Here is a 12,743-nt window from a genome sequence, read left to right as displayed (position 1 = left end):
ACTCTGTTTCCAGTCTCTCTTCCTCAAATTCCTCCCACATAGTCTCTTATATAATCTTGATTTATTCATCCCTCCATCTATGACATTTTCCTACTCAAAAGTGATCCATGACTCCCCATTACTGAAGTCAGCCTTGCATCCAGACCTTTCCATCACTCCCCAAATGGAACTCTGCTCCAGATAGACTTGTATCTAGACATCTTATCCTTTCCTACCTCTGAACTTTTGCTAACACCTTTTGTCCCATCTAGGATACCTTCCCACATTTTTCTGCCTATCTAACCTATCTATTTTTTTTTTAATTCAACTTAACAAGCATTTACAAAATTCCTATTGTGTGTCAGACACTGTTAGGGATCTGGGAATACAAGATAAAAATAAAGATAGTCCTTGCCTATAAGGCAGAGGGGGGAAAATACCTGTACAAAGCAAAATATACGGGGGGGGGACTATATGGTTGGGGTAGAGGGGACGGGAAACAACAACAACTGAAGGAAGCAGGAAAGGAGGTGACATCTGAGTCTTTGAAGGGAGTTAGGGATTCCAAGAGGCAGAGGTGAGGAGGATTTGGGGGATAGTTTGTACAAAGGCATAGAGGTAGGAGATAGTATATGCATGGAAAAGCAAATATACCACTGGGGCTAGAAGATTATATGCAAGAGAGTAATGTGAAGTAAGTTTGGAAATAGTTTTATTTTGGTAGAAAAGAGCACTGGACCAACAATGAGGAGACTTGAGTTGAACTACAGATTGAATTCTAGCTCATATCTGGACAACTGTGCCTACTTCTAGGCTCCATATTTTATTTTGATTTCCTTTTTTAAAAAATATTTCTGGTGGTTTTATATCACTTTTATTTCCCAATATATCTCTTCCTTGCACAAAAGGCCATTGCTTGGAACAAAGAATAAAGAAGATAGACAGGGATCCCCCCTCCATGATTTGGCAAAACTACATGGACCAAGTTACAGTCTACATGACCCTTTCCTTTGTAGGGTTCATTGGGAAGGTCATTAACTGATCTAGGCCTCACTTTCCTTCTCTGTAAAATCAGGGGCCAGGGATTATTGCTTTTTGATATATGTACCCACCCCCAAGAAAACCCAATATAGAGTCACAAAGAGTCAGGCACAACCGAATGGCTGAACAATTAAAGCCTCCCCCTGAGTGGGGCAACAGAGGATCCTCTTAGAAGGGCTGGGGATTGGGTTCCCTACTCACCCAGTGACTACTTTTCCCTGAACACCCCTAGTTTACAGACTCTTAGCACTGAGAGTTGCACAAGATCATGGAGATCATCTGGTTCAACCTCATTGTTTTATTGAGGAGGAAACGGTCTCCGAGAAAGGAAGGGACCAACTTGAGACCAAACAGGCGATAGGGAGCTGGGCTTTGTAGCTAGCTTCCCTGAAATCCAGCACTTTCCACAATAACATGTTTTCCAGCCCTGCCTCCACCCTCAGTCTTCCAGTCAAGTGTTCTCAAAGGAATGACATAGTCACAGAATGTCAGCGCTGGGAGATTCTTTAGAGCTGGGAGGGACTTTAGAAAATAGAACATAGAAAAAGGAATGTTTTCATGCAGGGAAAGACTCTAAAACAGAGAAAACAGAATGTTAGAGCTGGGAGGAAGCTTAGAGACCATCTAATCCCACCCCTCCATTTTGCAGATGAGAAGACCGTCCCAGCTGCCATTGTGGCCTTCCAAGAAAGTGGGAAGGGGGATATCTAAATCCATTTGCTTCCTATTGCTCATCAGCTCTGATTTACTCAAAAGTAATGACATTTTCTGGAAATGCCTGCCTTCCCTCACATCCCCTGCAGAGCTATTCCTCATTGGCAGGGCTGCAAATTGAGTTGTGGCACAGGGCAGCTACCCAAGCAGGGGAGGTTATGGGACTGGGAGGCAGGGTGCTTGGGTTCATGCTTATGTTCTGGTTATTCTAAACCACAGTGCATGCTGCTTCAAAGACCTTTAGGCTCCAAACCTTCCTCCTCTTCCTGCCCACATCCCTGGGAAGGAGGTTGACTCGAGATGGGTAATATCCTGCCATTTGACAGAGAGTACCCCACCTCCTCAGCCACACACAGCTGACCAGGGAGCAGAGGGTGCCTAGAAACTGTCCTTCCTATGATTCCTCTGCCATTTTCTCAGTTCATCCGGACAGTAACTCTGCTGGGAAGGCAGGTTTTAGGACTGTGATGGGCAGGCATTATGACATAGTGGTTGGGTAGCTAGGTGGCATAATGGATATCACACCAGGCCTGGGGTCAGGAAGACCCCTCTTCCTGAGTTCAAATCTGTCCTTTGACTTTTATTAGCTGTATGACCACAGCGGAGCTACTTACTCCTGATTGCCTCAGTTTCCTCATCTGTAAAATGATCTGGAGAAGGACTTGGCAAACCACTCCAGTATCTTTGCCAAGAAAATACCACAAGAGGTCATAAAGAGTCAAATATGACTGAAATATGACTAACAACAACAAAATAACATTGTGGATCGGGCACTCGGAATCAGGAAGACCTGGGTTCAAATCTCACCTCAGATACTTGTTATATGACCTTGGGGTAGTAACTTAATCTATGTGCCTCATTTTCCTCATCTGTAAAATGAGGAACTTGGACTGAGTGTCTTCTAAGATCCTTTCCAGCTCTAAATCTATGATCCTTTAGGATCCCCATTTGACAGATAAGGAAAGCTAAGTCCCAGGGATATAAGGCAGTATGGCATGGACAGCTTTTTCCTCTTTCTATGCTTCCCCAAATATGATGGAAAGAATCCAGGAGGCAGGCAATGTAGATTCTAATCCTAGTTCTGACACTCACCACCTTTGTCACCTGGGGCAGAGAGTCCCCTCTCTGACCCTCAGTCTCTTCATTTGCCAAACAAAGGGGTTGGATTAAGACATTTCAAAGGTATCATAGAAAATGTGGCTCAGTAGAAAGAGCACTCGATGTAAAGTCAAAATACTTTCATGCCAGTCTGGGCTCTGACACTTAGTATTTGTGTTACTATGAGAAAGTCACTTGATTTTTCTGAGCCAGTTTTATCTGTAAATTATTAATATAATAAACAATTCTATGTGATAATAAATAAATGAGTGAATAAAGGTATCTTAACCTCCTTATCCCAGCCCACTGAGGTTACTAGCTTCCCGAGGGGTAAAGTCCTGCGCATGGAGTCACAAAAAATGGCCTTAATTTCAAAAGTCAATAGCTGTGTGACCTTGGAGAAGTTGTTTCCCCTCTAGAAGTCTTAGCTTGAACATCTATAAAATGGGTATCATCATCCTTGTTCAACCTACCTCACTGCTGTGAGCAAGACATTTGTAGACAGTAAAGCTCTATGTAAGTGGGAGCTATTACTATGACTCTTAACCTCTCCTGTCCCTAGAGGAGCTCAGAGTACCTCTGAGGCCTTTCCCAGCTCTCATCATGCCTAAGGACTGACACATAAAAGCAGAAAGTTTCTGAGCCATCTCTAAGCCCCAGGTAACAGCCCTGGGGCTCCTGGGATTCAGAGGAGGCCTCTTGCTTGATGGTGCCCAGTTTCTCCAGTTCTCTTCCTGATCCATCTCTAGGGCATTCAACCCCTCCTCCAACTGATCCCCTTCTCCTGCCCCAGGAAGATGCCACAGACCAGAGGCAGGACCATCAGTACACTTAAATCGCTTCTGATGGGGTCTGACAGGCAAATGCTGGCCTCTGGAGAGAAGAGAGGAGGGCTGTCAGCAGCAGGTGTGGGAGCCCTGCACAGCCAGGTCCCATGAGCTCCAGTGATGTGCTGCCAACCCCCACCCTCTTAAAGGTCTTAATTGGGTCCCTTCCCCTGGGGTGAACTGCAGAGCCTGCAGGGACCAGCATGGCCCAGAAAATGAACCAAAAATGCACCTTGTTCTTGAGCAGAGGTTTTTTTCCATGTGCTTCCTTCTTTCTCCCTCCCTCAGTCCCCCATCCTGCTCACTGAGCTCTCCTGTTCCTTTACAGGCCCTCCATGTCTTCCTTGAGCCCTCATCACATCACTGAGCCTACTTTTGTTCATTTGAAACTGTGTTCCCCCTGAATCCTCTGTTTTGTCTCTTAGAGCTCTCCCTTGCCTAAAGCCTCTCCCTCTTACTGATTTCTCCTATTTGCCCTGAGCCCTTCCCATACCCTCCCTGAATGACCATACTCCTCACTAAGCCCCCATTGCCCCTCATTCAGCCTACCAGCCCTCCTCTGACCAAAAAAATCTTCCCTGGAGTCCTTAACCCCTCACTGAACCACCACCCTCTCCACTAAATCCCTCTGTGCCTCACCATGCCCACCATCCCCTCACCAACCTAGCCTCTGCCCTCTCTCATCCATTGTCCGAAATTTCCAAGTCATAGACCTGAACCCCCATTCAGAAAACTCACAGCCAATTCATATTTCCTCAAGGATAAAATACAACCTGACTCCTATGTTTGGGCTTGAAACCCCTCATGATGGGGCTCCCAGTTATTTTTCCAGGCTTGTTGCCATTCCTCCCTTTGCTGCACTCTGGCCAAACTGGCCCACTTGCTATTCCAGGTACATAGCTTTCCATCTTCTCCCTCTATGTGTTTGTTCAGGCTGTCCCCATGCCTAGAATGCTCTCACTCCTTATCTGTGCCTCTTAAATGTTCCTCCGTTCTTCAAAGTTCAAGCCAGGTGTCAGCTTTTCTAGATCCGTAGTCCCTCTGGGCTTCTAGTGCCCATTCCCCCAGCCCCACCTCCTTTGCTGAAAATTTGCCTTGTATATGTTTGGCATTTACTTCTCTGTGCCCATGTGTGATTTCCCCTCTAGAGGATAAGTTTCTTGAGGGTAGGACCTTGGTTTTCTTTTTCTTTTCTCTTTAAATATATTTTTATACTAATATTTTTGCTTTTATATCTTCTCAATCTACATTTTTCAAGTGTTCCACTCTGTTCCACCTTGAGGATACAAACATAAACTCTAGTGCCTATCCTTAAGAATTGTATGATCTACAATGACATATTGGAATTGCCCATTGGCTATGGGGCGGGGAAGGGAAAGAACATGAATCATGTAACCATGGAAAAATATTCTAAATTAATTAATTAAAAATTAAATTAAAAGAATTCTATGATCTAATTGGAGTAGGGGTCTAAATAGAAAATACAATGATATGACAGAGGCAGCTGAAGATACATAGAAATTAAATTCAAAACCAGTTGGACAGGGGGGAGGAAGGATAGTAGTCATAATGGGCAATCAGGAAAGGCCACTTAAAGAAGGGGGCATGATGAATCTTGAAAAGAACTTGGAGGGAGACAGAGCTAAGAAGGCATTCTAAACTGGGGAGACTATCTATACAAAGGTGTGTAGGGGGGGAGATGAAATGTCATTCATGTATGGAAAAAAGCCAGTAGGAGATTCTGGTTGTATCAAAGAGCCAGTGGGGGGGGTATTAAATAATCAACCTGGAAAATAGGCTAGAAATAGGCTAGCAAGAGTCTTAAAAGCCCTAAAATGGGGTGGGGGGAGCTGGGTAGCTCAGTGGATGGAGAGCCAGGCCTAGAGATGGGAGAGCCAAGGTTCAAATTTGACCTCAGACACTTCCTAGCTGTGTGACTCTAGACAAGTCACTTAACCCCCATTGCTTAGCCCTTACTGCTATTCTGCCTTGAAACCAATACATAGTATTAATTCCAAGATGGAAGGTAAGGGTTAAAAAAACACATCCTAAAAGGGGATATAGTTACTGTGAAGATTAAATTTAACTCTCCCTTGATTATAACAATGAAATTAATTAACTCTCCCCTGATTGTGAAGATTAAATTGTAACCCCTGACTAATTTTAGAATGCCCTACTTAAAAGCTGAGTATGGAGATCAGCCATTTTAAGATCTAATCACCAAAAGTATAAATATCCCACTTAATCTTTGAGTGGGAGGTCTGTGACCCATGTGTGCAATAGTGGGTGAAGAACCAGAATCAACTGACTGCCTTCTGGGCAGTCCTAGAGCCTCGAGCATCAACTGTGATTGGCAGATGTAAAATTAGGGGAAGACGTAGGAAGTGATCCAAGAGAAAATGTCTTTAAAAGGGAGTGACAACTTCCTGAAGGAGTTCAATTCTTCATGCTTTCAAGTTGAGGCTGGTGAAGAGGGGCAGAAGGATCTGCTGACTGGACCTGAGACCCTGTTCCTTTAGACTCTCACGTGGTGAGTGAAAAGCTGACTCTTAACTGCTGGATATTCAGACAAGACTAACCTCAGGAGAGACCTGTCCTCTTGAGAGAGATTCCCTGCATCCCCAGGGCCTTGGCTACAAGGACCAAGGCTCTTCCGGTTAAGAACTAATTCTCCCTGCCCAGGGGCTAGGAGTAAATTACTTAGTGTTTAGGCTAGATATCTTACCTTATCCTCTCTCTGATTTCTTACTTTACTCTTTCTACATTTTGTAAATAAAATATCTTTGGAATTAATTAAATTCCTGGCAGCCACACTCTTAAATAATTAAGTCCAACCCTTTTAAAATTAATGCCATTTCCCCCTTACATTACTTTCTGGACATGTTGACTCTGAGTCATCTTTGTTTCTCTGGCAACTGTTAAGGAGCAGGATCTTCATAAATGCTTGTTGATTGGTTAATTGATTGGATCTTCCATTCCTTCACTGGGTGTCCATCTCCTCCTCGAGTCCCTAGCTTCTCCTGCTGCTTCCATCTGCCTCATATAGCTCTCTCTCCCTCTCCTGATATCTATGACAGGGGAAATGAACCAAACTCAGGGGGTGACTCTTAAAGAAAAAGACAGAGGAGCAGGTCCTTCCTCAGGGAGACATAGTCCAGGAGAGACAGGGAATAGCAGACCTGGACCTTGCCCTCTGTGAGCTCTCAGTCTAGAGAAGGCAAAAGAGGAGGCACCTTCAGGGAGGTCCCATTGGGGCAGTTGCTTCTCTCCAACCAGGATACGGTCTGTCTCTTCAAGGATCCTTCCCCTTTCCTGGACTGTGTTCCAAGCCATGCCCTTTTACATACACTTAAGAATTGAGGGGAGAGTAGCGGTAGAAGTCTTCACAGAAAGAGAGAGAGATTGACACCAAGGGCTCAAGTTTAGATTAGAGAATAAAGCTCCCTGTGGGCAATAACTATTGTGCTTTTGACTTTATATCCCCAGAAGCTAACAAGATGCCTGGCAATGTGCCAATTGTTTCAACTGGGTCTAAATCGATTCTCTTGGCAGAGATACTGTAGTGGTTTGTCATTTCCTTCTCCAGCTCATTTTATGGAATAAGGAAACTGAGTCAAATAGGGTTAACACCACTTCACTGCCCTGCCTGGCACAAAGTAAGAGCTTGATATATATTTGCTGATTTGTTGGCACATGTATAAAGTTTATTATTGTTGTTTTTTTTAAATAAACCTTTACTAGAATCAATACTAAGTATCCTTCCACTGCAGAAGAGCAGTAAGGGATAGGCAAATGAGGTTAAGTGACTTGCCCAGGGTCATACCGCTAGGAAGAGTCCGAGTTCAGGTTTGAACTCAGATGTTAGATCTCCAGCCCTGGCTCTCTATCCACTGAACCCCTAGAGTCCTCCTCATGGATAGAGTTTGATGCTATAGCAAAGACAGGGAGATTCAAGTCTCGTCCCTTGGGAACTCATAGGTCAGCAGGAACACTCAAACAGAAAAACACCTCTCCATCCAGTGTAGATGACAGAGTAGATAGAACACTGGGCCTGGAGTCAGAAAGATTCATCTCCCTGAGTTCAAATCCAGCCTTAGACACTTACTAGACCCTCGGCAAGTCACTTAACCTGTTTGCCTCCCTTTCCTTGTCTGAAAATAAGCTGGAAAAGGAAATGGTAAACCACTGCAGTATCTCTGCAAAGAAAACCCCAAATGGGGTCCTGCCTAGGATGACACTGAAAGTGACTGAACAACTCAAGTCTGTGTATTACTAGCCGTATGAGCCTGGGCAAGTCACTTAGCCCTGTTGGCCTCAGTTTCCTCATCTGTAAAATGAACTGAAAAAGGAAATAGCAAACCACTCTGTTATCTTTGCCAAGAAAGCCTCAAGCTGCAGGAGACAGCCAACCACACTAGTATCTTTGCCAAGAAAATGGGGTCACAAAGAGTCAGACACGACTGAGAAACAACTGAACAACAACGAATGTGGAAGGCAGTGCGTGCTGAGGGCTGTCAAGCTGGGGCTATGGAAACAGAAGAAGAAGGGATGGTGCCGCCCTGGAGGAATCAGAAAAGGTTTCTTGGAGGAAGCAATGCTTGAGCAGACCCCCTGAAGTACAGACGGGACTTTAACAAGTGGAAATGAGGAGAGGGCACTCAGACTGGGTGGTTCAGGGAAGCTGTCTCTGAGCTGCGGTCACCGATGGGACAGACGGGGAGTCTGCTGCGATGGTAGCCCCCCTTTCCAGCTGAGGGCCCCATGCCAGCACACACCCCCTTTGCACGTGTCCCTCAGATACTGCGTGACACACTCGCCAGGGAAAAGGGGGGCTTTCTCTGTTTCTCTGCCTAAATGCCCCCTCCCGCAGCCCCACAGCTCGCCTGGAATCGTGCTGAGTTCTGGAGTCTGTCCAATTTCCTAGGGAGAGGAGGCTGAATTAGGGGAGACTATGAGCCAGCCTACGTGCAGACAGCACAGGCAGTTCAGGTGTGAGTATGTGTGTGTCCTGGAATCCTTCTAGACATCTTGCTGCCATAACTACCCAGTGACAGCTGAGAGAGGAGGCGGGAGGGCTTCCTCTTGTCTCACTGGACCAGGGAACTTGAGAATATGATGCCAGCTTCTCTCCCTTTCTGAGTACCCCTGCCAGACATAACCTCCCATATTCCCCTAATTATCACGGCTTTTAAAAAGTCTTCCCTTCTGTGTTAGTATCATTTCTAAGATAGAAGAGCAGTAAGAGCTAGGCAAATGGAACTAGGTGACTTGACCAGGATCTCGCAGCTAGGATGTGTCTGGGGCCATCTCTAGTCCTGGTGCTCTGTCCACTGGGATACCTGGCTGCTTTCTCCTCTCACTTCTTGAGTTTAAACCAAAGGATGTGCCTTGGGACACTGTTGAGGAAAGAGGAAGGATCCTTGAAGAGACAGGCCATATCCTGGGTTGGAGAGAGGCAGCTGCCCCAATGGAACCTCCCTGAAGGCGCCTCCTCTTTTGTCTCCCCTAGACTAAGAGCTCACAGAGGGCAAGGTCCAGGTCTGCTATTCCTCTGTCTCTCCTAAACCACGTCTCCCTGAGGGCAGGAGCTGTTTCTCTGACTCCCTCTTTAAGGGACACCCCCTGAGCTTGGTTCATCACTCCTGTCATAGATAACAGGAGAAGGGAAGAGAGCTATATGAGGCAGATGGAAGTTTAGGGAGAAGCTAGGGACTCAGGGATGGGTTGGACACTCAGGGAATAGGAGTACAAATCAATTATTCAATCACCAAGCATCTATCAAGCTCCTGCTATAGGATAGTTGCTAGAGAAACATCTAGGTGGCATAGTGGATAGAGCACTGGACTTGTCTTTCTGAGTTCAAATCTGGCTTCAGGCACTTTCTAGTCATGTGACCCTGGACAAGTCACTTAACTCTATTTGCCTTAAGTTTCCTCATCTGTGAAATGAGCCAGAGAAGGAAGTGGCAAACCTCTCCAGTATTTCTGCCAAGAAAACCTCAAAAGGGGTCACGAAGAGTCAGACATGACTGAAAAGACTAAACAACAACAAAGGGAAGCAAAGATGATGAATTCAACATGTCCAAAATTCCCCTCCTATTTTAGAACTTTTAAGGGCTTTTTGTTGAATTTGGGATTAGAATCCCAAAGCCAGACTGGGTACATGACATTTTTCCTTTGCTCACTCTTCCCAATTACTTCTTTTTTTTTTTAACCCTTGCCTTCTGTCTTGGAATCAATACTGTGTATGGGTTCCAAGGCAGAACAGTGGTAAGGGTTAGGCAATGGGATCAAGTGACTTGCCCAGGGTCACACAGATGGGAAGTGTCTGAGGCCAGATTTGAACCTAGGACCTCCCATCTCTAGGTCTGGCTCTCAATTCACTAAGCCCCTCCTCAATTACTTCGAATCCCCCTTCCTTTGTTGTTGTTTTTTTTAAACCCTTATGTTCTGTCTCAATAACAACTCAAAGGCAAATTGAGGGTAAGTGACTTGCCCAGGATCACACAGCTAGGAAGTATCTGAGGCCAGATTCAAACCCAGGTCCTCCCAACTCCAGGCCGAGGCATTCTATTCATTGAGCCCCCTCACTGCCCCTTTCCCTTGGTCTTAGTACCTTTCCCAATTCCCTGCCCCCAGAGGGTCTCCTGTATCCCTTAGAGTAGGGTCTGGAAGTCAGTAATTACAGACTCAAAGTTAGAAGACACCTCAGACCATCAAGTCAAACTCAAACCCCTGACCAGCGTCCTACCAAATGGTCATCCAGCCTCCAACTGAAGAATTCTGGGCAAAGAGGAGCTCACTGCTGCTGGGTTCAGACAGCTTTCTTAGGTCAAACAGAAGACATCTAATCTCCCTTCCCCACGGCAGCCTTTCAGATGTTTGGAAGACAAAGACTGTGCCTCCAATGAAGTCTTCTCTTCTGCAGACTAAACAACCTTCCATCCATCCGCAGATGATGCCAGTCTCAGGACATCCTGTTCTCTTTCTTCTGGGTAGACTTTATTTTCTTGAAATCCTTCCTAAAACAGGCCAAACCCTAGACGTGGGTTCACACACATTGTGACCCCTGGACAAGTCTTTTACTCCTCTACTTTCTTTGCCTATAAAATGGGAACAGCCTTGCCTGCCCACAAATCTTTGAAAAATGAACCTAAAAAAATACTGAGAGGCAGTTAGGTGACTCAGTGGATAGAGAGCCACGATTAGAGACAAGGGAGATCTTGAGTTCAAATCCAGTCTCAGTCGATTCCTAGCTTTGTGACCCTGGGCAAGTCATTTAACCCCAATTGCTTAGATTTTACTGCTCTTTTGCCTTGGAATCAATACTTAGTATTGATTCCAAAAAAGAAGGTATGGGTTTGATAAAAAAATTTTAAGGTTTAACGCCATATATCATTATAATTATACTTTTCCCACAGGTTCTACATAGAAATCTATTGGAGATGAAACCCACACAGGATCCCTGAGGATTTCACTGGGCCACGTCGCTGCCCCTTTCCCTTCGTCTTAGTACCGCTCCTAATTCCCTGTCCCCAAAGGGTTCCCTCCATCCCCTAAAGTGGGGCCGGGAAGTCAGTCATTACAGGCTGGAAGCTAGAAGAAACCTCCAAGGAAGGCCTGGACCCCAGGTTGGCTCTACTCCCAAGTTCCTTATTTCTTTTGTTCACAAGGAAAGTGGTCGAGTGGGGAGTGTGTACTAATTAAAATTAAATGAGGCTGCTCGGAGCTTTAAGAACTTTATTAAATCAATCACCACCCGTGGGCTGAACTCAAAGCCCTTCAGAGAGGTGGTTGAAGCCAATGGCAAGTGCTCAGGGGGACCCATTGGGTCCCTCCTGCTCCCCCCCCCCCAGCTGCTGAACAGGTGTTCCTCTGTGGAAGGCCGGCTGGGAATTCCTTCTCTGAAAGAGAACAGCCCCTCCCCAATCTTGGGATCTGCAAAGGCAGAGCTAATGAGGGGCAGAGCCGGCCCTTCGCACCTGGTGGAGCCCCATCTTGCCCACTAGAAGGCCTCGACTCCTCTGGGTCTCTGGGCACAGAGCAGCGGATCAGCCAGGCACATAAAAGGGCTCGGGAAGATCTTAATGAGGAATGAACAGGCTGATATTAAGGGCAGCCTCCAACCAGAGCTGGGTCAGAGCTAAGCCCAAATTTCCAGTTTAATGGGGAGCGTCATTGTCTAGAGGATAGCTATTAAAATGATCGCTGGAGGGCTTGGGGGGAGATGGAGTGGGCCTCCTTTTTTCTGCCTCCCCCCCCCCCATTGCTGCTGCTCTCCATGGCCCAGCAGCCGGTGACCCTCAGCCTCTGTCCAGCCAAGCCTCCTTTCCCAGCCACCCTGGGCGCCGGTGCTGTCCAGGACACTCAGCTCCTGAAAGGCTGCTTCTGGGAACTGTTCATAATAGCAGCTGATCATAAAAACTTCAATGTTAAAGGGATTGATAGACATCATTCCTGAGTAGCTAGCTGGGGCAGTGGATGAAATACTGGACCTGGAATTGGGACTTCTCTGTTCATCTAAAAATTAAATCCAGCTGCACACATTTCCTAGCTATGTGACCCTGGAAAAGTCATTTGAGCTTTGTCTACCTCAGATTCCTCAACTGTAAAATGGGGATAATAATAGCATTTAACTCACAGGCTTCTTGTGAAGAGCAAATGAGATCAAATTAGTGCAAAGTACTTTGTAAACTTTAAGGTGGTATATAAAATGCTGTCAGAGATGGGATTTGAACCCAGGTCCTCCTAGTTCCAAATCCAGCACACTATCCATGGTCTAGAAGAGGCATTGGGAAAATCCCATGTCCATACTCTAGTAACTAGGGGCAACTAGACAAAGTTTAAGAGTTAGGAGGAAGCTAGGTAGAGGATCCATGGATTGAGAGACAGGCCTATAGGTGGGAGGTCCCAGGTTCAAATCTAGCCTCAGACACTTCCTAGCTGTGTGATCCTGGGCTAGTCATTTAACCCCCATTGCCTAGCCCTTACCACTCTTCTGCCTTGGAACCTATACATAGTATCGATTCTAAGGTGGAAAGTAAGGGGGTTTTTTTGTGTTTTTTTTTAAAGCATAGGATCAACA

The 12,743-nt window shown here is 45.8% G+C and overlaps 1 long non-coding RNA gene across 1 annotated transcript; it reads right to left on the bottom strand.

Moving 5' to 3' along the window:
• Positions 1–1,300: 1,300 nt before the first annotated feature.
• On the bottom strand, positions 1,301–2,160 carry LOC130455370 (uncharacterized). Its single transcript, XR_008913289.1, has 2 exons — positions 2,073–2,160; positions 1,301–1,593 (listed from the first exon to the last, which is right to left on the bottom strand). It is a non-coding gene; the product is annotated as an uncharacterized LOC130455370 (long non-coding RNA).
• Positions 2,161–12,743: the final 10,583 nt, after the last annotated feature.

Source organism: Monodelphis domestica, chromosome 7, assembly GCF_027887165.1.
Source record: "Monodelphis domestica isolate mMonDom1 chromosome 7, mMonDom1.pri, whole genome shotgun sequence".
NCBI classification, from domain to species: Eukaryota; Metazoa; Chordata; class Mammalia; order Didelphimorphia; family Didelphidae; genus Monodelphis; species Monodelphis domestica.
The sequence above is the reverse complement of the archived record's forward strand: the minus strand, read 5'-3'. Positions and strand labels throughout refer to the sequence as shown.